This window comes from Eptatretus burgeri, chromosome 16 (genome assembly GCF_056783735.1).
Source record: "Eptatretus burgeri isolate ZD-2024b chromosome 16, Ebu_testis_v1, whole genome shotgun sequence".
Taxonomy (NCBI): Eukaryota; Metazoa; Chordata; class Myxini; order Myxiniformes; family Myxinidae; genus Eptatretus; species Eptatretus burgeri.
The window spans coordinates 52,621,915-52,628,772 of NC_140976.1; the positions used below are offsets into that span (position 1 = coordinate 52,621,915).

The window sequence follows — 6,858 nt, forward strand, 5'->3', positions numbered from 1 at the left end:
GTGTGTCGTCCTTTGGATGGACGTTAAGCCGTGCATCCTGCCTGCCTGCATTAGTGGGTCGACGTTAAAGATCAGCCAAGGTATACTCTGCAAAAATCAGGCGAGCTATCGCCGGCATCCTGAACAAATTACAAATTCCTGCCGTAGCTATACTGCTGGGAAGGCAATGGCAAACCGCCCAGCACGACCCAAACACAGCTCGGATGTATGGTATGTGAAGGTACATCACCACATAAGTCAAGGCCGCTGAGTCACGAAATTTCAAAATATCTTCATTACGATCTTTCTTCCCTTCACTATTAGCACATTGTTTGAACTCGTGGCGAAAAAAAAACAAACGTTTATTCTTCCAAAGATAAACATTAAAGGTATATGCAGGTAGTCTATTGGGAATATCGATCCATTAACTGTGATTGCAAGATGGCAATACAGGGATGTGTGGAGGGGAGATTTGAGTTCCTTATTTGGAGTTTGGGGGGAAGAGGCGACAGCAGTTCAGTGAAGGGAATGATCTTGGGTGGTCCCCCCCCCTATAATTTTCAAGTTTTCCCAGAAATCACAATTGGTTTCATCAAATAATATAATAAAACTCGAGTAATTCGACTGCGCGCAGTCGACGGGTATGCTTCCACTCTCCCGCACAAACACTTGAGTATTGACATATTTGACCCTTGACCTTTATCATATCTGACCCAAAATCTAATCAGTTAATTGTCCTGTCTAAGTTTACCTTTGTACTAAGGTTGATGAAATTCTGTCCATTATTTCTTGAGTTAGGGAGTAAACAGTAAAATTTCAGAGTTTGACCTTGACCTTTGACCCTTGACCTTTATCACATCTGGCCCAAAATCTAATCACTTAATTGCCCTGTCTTACTTTACCTTTTTACCAAGTTTGATGAAATTCTACAATTTGCTTCTTGAGTTATCGCGTAAACGAAAATCTGGACGGACCGACGGACGGACAACCCGTAAACATAATGTCTCCGGCACCCTTGGTGCGGAGGCATAATATAAAAAAGGATGACCGCACTGTGGCCACAACCTGTGACAAAATGTCATAACGGGCCGATTGGGAAGCACACATTTACTGCGCCATTGAAACATTAACTCAACACCTCTCATCCACGTCAGCCTCTGCCACCGTAGCGATGCCATGGTTATATCAGAACGAGCTGATTCATCACACGGTCACGGATTGTTTAACCCAAACATGGAGCCGGTTCAAAGACTACATAATGTTATTATATTCAGTAATTTACGGAACGTAACCAGGCACAGATCCATGATTTTTGGGGGGGGGGGCGGTGGCAAAAATTAACATTGCACTGAAAAATATGTAAAAATCACCGAGCAGAGCGAGAGGACCATTTTTTGCGAGCGTTTCTTTTTGTCATAAATTCTGAAAACTATTCTAAATGTAGAAAAAGAATGCTCTGATGGACTTGAAAAGAAGTCCTCGAGCGAACAAACTTTTACTCAAAACTCAACATTTATTACTTGGCAAATTTTTTTTTTTTTGACAAGAATGTTGATCGCTTCCGTTTGTTTGTCTGTCCTCTAATTCTTCTTCTTCTTCTTCTTCCAGCTGCTCCCGTTAGGGGTCGCCACAGCGGATCATCCGTATGATCTTCATCGTGATTTGGCACATGTTTTACGCCGGATGCCCTTCCTGACGCAACCCTGGTCGCCTCTTACGACGCAGGGATATGGTACACCTATTTTAACTGGGGTATACACCGGCCCAGTACACTGGTACTCATTTCGCCGACCTCGGAAGGATGACAGGCTGAATCAACCCCCTGGTGTATTAATTCAGTGGCCCAACGGGGCTTGAACTCAGGACCTTTTGGATCCCAAGCCGCTGCCATAACCACTGTGCCAATACCAGGCTCCTCTGTTTGTTTGTCTGTCCTCTCACCTTTAATTGCCAACAGGTCACAATTTTAAACCGATCTTCACGAAACTTCACCAGAAGGTAGAGTTCATCATAAGCAAGAAGCCTATCGTTTTTGAGCTCAAAAGGGGAAAAGGTCAACAACTTTATGATATTTCTAAAATCCTCAATTTTCATCCGATGAACTGGAAATTTGACCAGGATTTGCATACCACGTCACTGAATTCAACCATCAAAATTATTTTTGAGGTCAACATAGGCCAAACGGCACGTTTGTGTCTCCACAGAGTGTACGTACTGGGATATAAAATCAACATTGGCCACACAACATAGGTATGTGTGTGGCTGTACGTGCAAAAAAAAAAAAAATTAAAACCTCTTTCCAGAAACAATCACACAGGCCGTTCCTTCGTTCTCGCGTGCCCGTACGTGCGTGGCCGTAAGTGCACAACCGTACATGCAAACCAAAAAACAAGCAGTCATAGACTGGTGCTTATAAAATTGTCAACTTGACCTCTGACCTTGTCTTATAAAATCTGTCTCTAGAGAAGGTAGCGACGCAAACCAGAAGTTTCTACATACCAAACCATCAAAAATTCTGTACCAAAACATCAAAAATCGAATGTTTGACCTCACTGTGACCTTGACCTTTGACCAAAATCTAATCAGCGCTAGCCATCACACTCCTGAATCACGTGGTGTAATTTGACATTGGTAGCTTCTTCCGTTCTCGAGTTAACGTGCCTACAAATAAACACACACACACAAACAAACACACACAAACACATGACGGAAGTCATCAATATACTTCTGAAATCTTTAGATTTTATAAGTAAAAAAACTTTCAAACAACCGCACTGTTCCTTCGCCGTCGTAAACGACGACAGGATTGGGGCATTGTGTTTAAGAAAATCGAGAAAGAAATCGAGAAAGAAAGAATACAGTAAGTCGATAAATCTTGAAAAAAAAATCGAGAAAGAATACAGTACTTGTCACTATCCGGAAGTCCGGAAGTTAAGTCCTCACTGTCGGGAAGTTCGCATATCGCAGTTACGATTATTTATTCGCAATTTAGATTTAATGGCCAATTATTCAATTAGCGCCAACGTATTTTGCCTTTTCGCAATGTCATCGCAAGGAAAAACACAAAGAGAAGAGAAGAGAAAAAAGAAAAAGAAAAAAACCTTTCAAACAAGCACACACTCACTCTCGTAAACGACAATAGTTCCTTCGCTCTCGTAAACGACGACTGGATTGTGGCATTGTGTTTATCTATAAATGCGGATAAGAAATCGAGAAATTATTAGAATACAGTAAGTCATCACCATCCGGAAGTGGTGCATGCCCGTACGGAATGTTCACATCATTCCACGAATTATCGCTTGCATTGAAGTAACAACTGCTGTGATACTTACACACAGAGTTAATTAAAATCAAGTTTACCTCCCTGTCTTTGCTTGCCATGACATTCGCTGCCATTTACCATTGGCACTCCTACCCCATGGAAACTAAGGCACTGATCGATCCCCATCGTAACCAGCACGACACGTGACGTCATCGTCGGCCGGCCGTGCACCGGCCTACGCAGCCACGCCCACGCAGAAACGTGTCCTGTGATTGGTAACTAAATGGCGCATCGGCCACGCCTACGCAGCACGTGTCCTATCATTGGTTGGTAAATAAATGGCCATAACTTGGATTTCACTAGTCCGATTAATATCAAACGTTGAAAAGGCACATCCTCAGGTCCCAAGCAATATAGCTGGCAAGTTTCAATTAGATCGGACCAGTGGTTGTCGGGAAACAGCGGTCACAGACACACAGACATTGCTGGAATTATAGATAGATGAAATGAGGTCAATGACATGACAAATGAAGGGGTTGAATGCAGACTGCAGAGCAATGAGTAAGGAAACCCGTCGTTGTGAATCGTTTTTACCACCAAATTGAGATGTATTTCGTTGGCAAGCATGTTGAGTGGAGCTGAATTCCGTAACACTTCCAAAGGCCACAGCGTTTTGACAATTGGAAACAAAAAGAATTTGTGCACTTTTTTTGACAAATTATTTTTGGAACAATTTTTCTTCAATAAATAGATAATAATAAAAATCGTCTCCATGTACATCGTACACACCTTTACCTCGTTAGCACCTCTTCATAAACAACATCGCTGAGGAAACGGCGCTTCTTCTTTGTTTCCTCGTCCAGGGAAAGAATACGGAGGCTTTTAATGGCCAATTATTCAATTACCGCCAATGTATTTTGCCTTTTCGCAAGGAAAAACTAGGAAGAGAAGAGAAGAAAAGAAAAGAGACGAAAAGAGAAGAGAAGAGAAGAGAAGAGAAGAGAAGAGAAGAGAAGAGAAGAGAAGAGAAGAAAAGAAAAGAAACCCGTAATGGCGAACGCGGCTGAGTTTCTCTTCCCCATCGACCACGGCTATGCAGCAATGCTTCCTGTCATTGGTTGATAAAAAATGGCCGCAGCAGCGGTTCCTGTCATTGGTTGGTAAATAAATGGCCATAACTTGGGAAGCACTTGTCCGATTAATATCAAACCTGGAAAAGGCACATCCTCAGGTCCCAAGCAATATACCTGGCAAGTTTCAATTAGATCGGACCAGCGGTTGTCGAGAAACAGCGGTCACAGACACACACACACACACACACACACACACACACACACACACACACACACACACACACACACACACGCACACACAGATTGCTGGAATTATAGATAGATGCGCCATGATCATCATGTACCATTATAATTATCATGATGCACCATTATCATAAGCATTAACGTTATGTCTCATTATCAATAGATTATCATTTCAATGGTATGACATTAATTCACATACCGACGTTCTGTCCGGACAAACAGAAAAACAAAAAAACGGACCCAGATGCAAAATCCTCTCTTCTGGTGAGCTTAAACATCTATATATTAATACTGAAGGGCCAATTTTGTGCTCCTCCTCGCGGTCGCGTCACGTTTTTCTCGGTATTGTGACCTGGACTGAAAGAGACTTCGTACCTGCAAGAGTGCATCGCACATTGTGGCAATAGTCAAACTTCAACTCTGAAGCAAAATAAACACTTTTCGTTTTACATTCGTTTACATGGCGACGTGTGACGTCACCGCTGAGAGGCTCAGGACGTCATGACATCATCGGTCATTCGGTGACATCATTACGTCTGCCGTCGACAGACTGTTACCGCTGAGAGGTGGAATTCCACTCCTCGAAAATAGCGTCTGCAATGTAGAACCCTCTTCTGCACATGCTGACTACCTCAGAATGTGAATTTGACACCAAAAAATGTAACAAGAAACATTGTATCTTCTATCTATATATTAATACTGAAGGACCAATTTTGTGCTCCTCGCGGTCGCGTCACGTTTTTCTCGGTACTGTGACCTGGACTGAAAAAAACTTCGTACCTGTAAGAGTGCATCGCACATAGTGGCAATAGTCAAACTTCAACTCTGAAGCAGAATAAACACTTTTCCTTGAGATGGGGGCGAGAAGTGAAGAGGCGGGGTCGGGGGATGAAGAGACGGGGGCAGGGAGGGAAGAGGAGGGGGGCAAGGTAAGCAAATTTTTGGGCGAGGGTAAGCAAATTGAAAGCGGGCAACGGGGGAAATGGGGCGGGGGGTGGGGTGAATTAGGCGGGGTTGAGTGTGAGGGGGTGGACAGGGGCGGGGGCCCGGGAGCAAGTGGGGCAGGAAATCAAGAGACGGTGGTCGGGGAGTGAAGAGGCGGGCCGGGGTAATTACATTTTTGGGCGGGGGTAAGCAAATTTAAAGAGGGCAACGGGGGGAAATGGGGCGGGGGCTGGGGTGAATTAGGCGGGGTTGAGTGTGAGGGGGTGGACAGGGGGCGGGGGCCCGGGGGCAAGTGGGGTGGGAAATCAAGAGACGGGGGTCGGGGAGTGAAGAGGCGGGGCCGGGGTAATTACATTTTTGGGCGGGGGTAAGCAAATTGAAAGCGGGCAACGGGGGGAAATGAGGCAGGGGCTGGGGTGAATTAGGCGGGGTTGAGTGTGAGGGGGTGAAGAGGGGGGCGGGGGCCCGGGGACAAGTGGGGTGGGAAATCAAGAGACGGGGGTCGGGGAGTGAAGAGGCGGGGCCGGGGTAATTCAATTTTTGGGCGGGGGTAAGCAAATTGAAGTTGAGGGGGGAATGGGGCAGGGACGTGGGGATGAGTAGGTGGGGACAAGCACCCCCTGTCCAGTCCATGTGCCTCAAGTGTGGGTGAGCTGGTGAGGGTGGTTGAATGAACGGAATCCATCTGTGACGGGCTTCGGCTAGTGTATAAAAGTATGTGGAAGGAGCACACAAACAAACAACAACCACAGCCACCATGAAAAGCGGAAGAACAACAGGTACGTGTTATAGCAACTCGAGGAGATGTCTCATTGTGGTGGTTGTACCCCCCCCCCCGCCCCCAATGTAAGTCATGGCCAAAACATCCTCTGGAATTTGTCAGGGCAGCGCAGTCACGGATACAGTGCCGATCACTCCCAATGGAATGGCCTGATGTCTAGGTCACGATATCTGTCTCGGTCACGGTCTCTGTCTCAGTTTGTCTCGGTCTCGGTCTCGGTCTCGGTCTCGGTCTCGATCTCAGACGCGGTCTCTGTCTCTGTCTCTGTCTTGGTCTCTGTCTGAGTAACTGTCTAAGTCTCTGCATGGTCTCTGTCTCTGTCTCGGTCTTGATCTCTGTCTTTGTCTCTGTCTCTGTCTTGGTCTCTGTCTAAGACTCTGTCTCAGTCTCTGCATGGTCCCGGTCTCGATCTCTGTCTCTGTCTCAGTCTCTGCATGGTCTCAGTCTCTGTCTCTGTCTCGGTCTCGGTCTCTGTCTCAGTCTCTGTCATGGTCTCTTCTCGGTCTCGGCCTCGGTCTCTGTCTGGGTCTCTGTCTCAGTCTCGGTCTCAGTCTCTGTTCTCTGTCTCAGTCTTG

General features: G+C 45.7%; 1 protein-coding gene across 1 annotated transcript in view; it reads right to left on the reverse strand.

Moving 5' to 3' along the window:
• Positions 1 to 5,022, reverse strand: part of LOC147011068 (double C2-like domain-containing protein alpha) — a 431,659-nt gene extending 426,637 nt beyond the window's left edge. The window contains exon 1 of the mRNA XM_085859768.1: positions 4,933 to 5,022. The gene's annotated coding sequence lies outside the window, so the exon portion shown is untranslated. The remainder of the gene's footprint in view (positions 1 to 4,932) is intronic.
• Between the last annotated feature and the right edge of the window lie 1,836 nt (positions 5,023 to 6,858).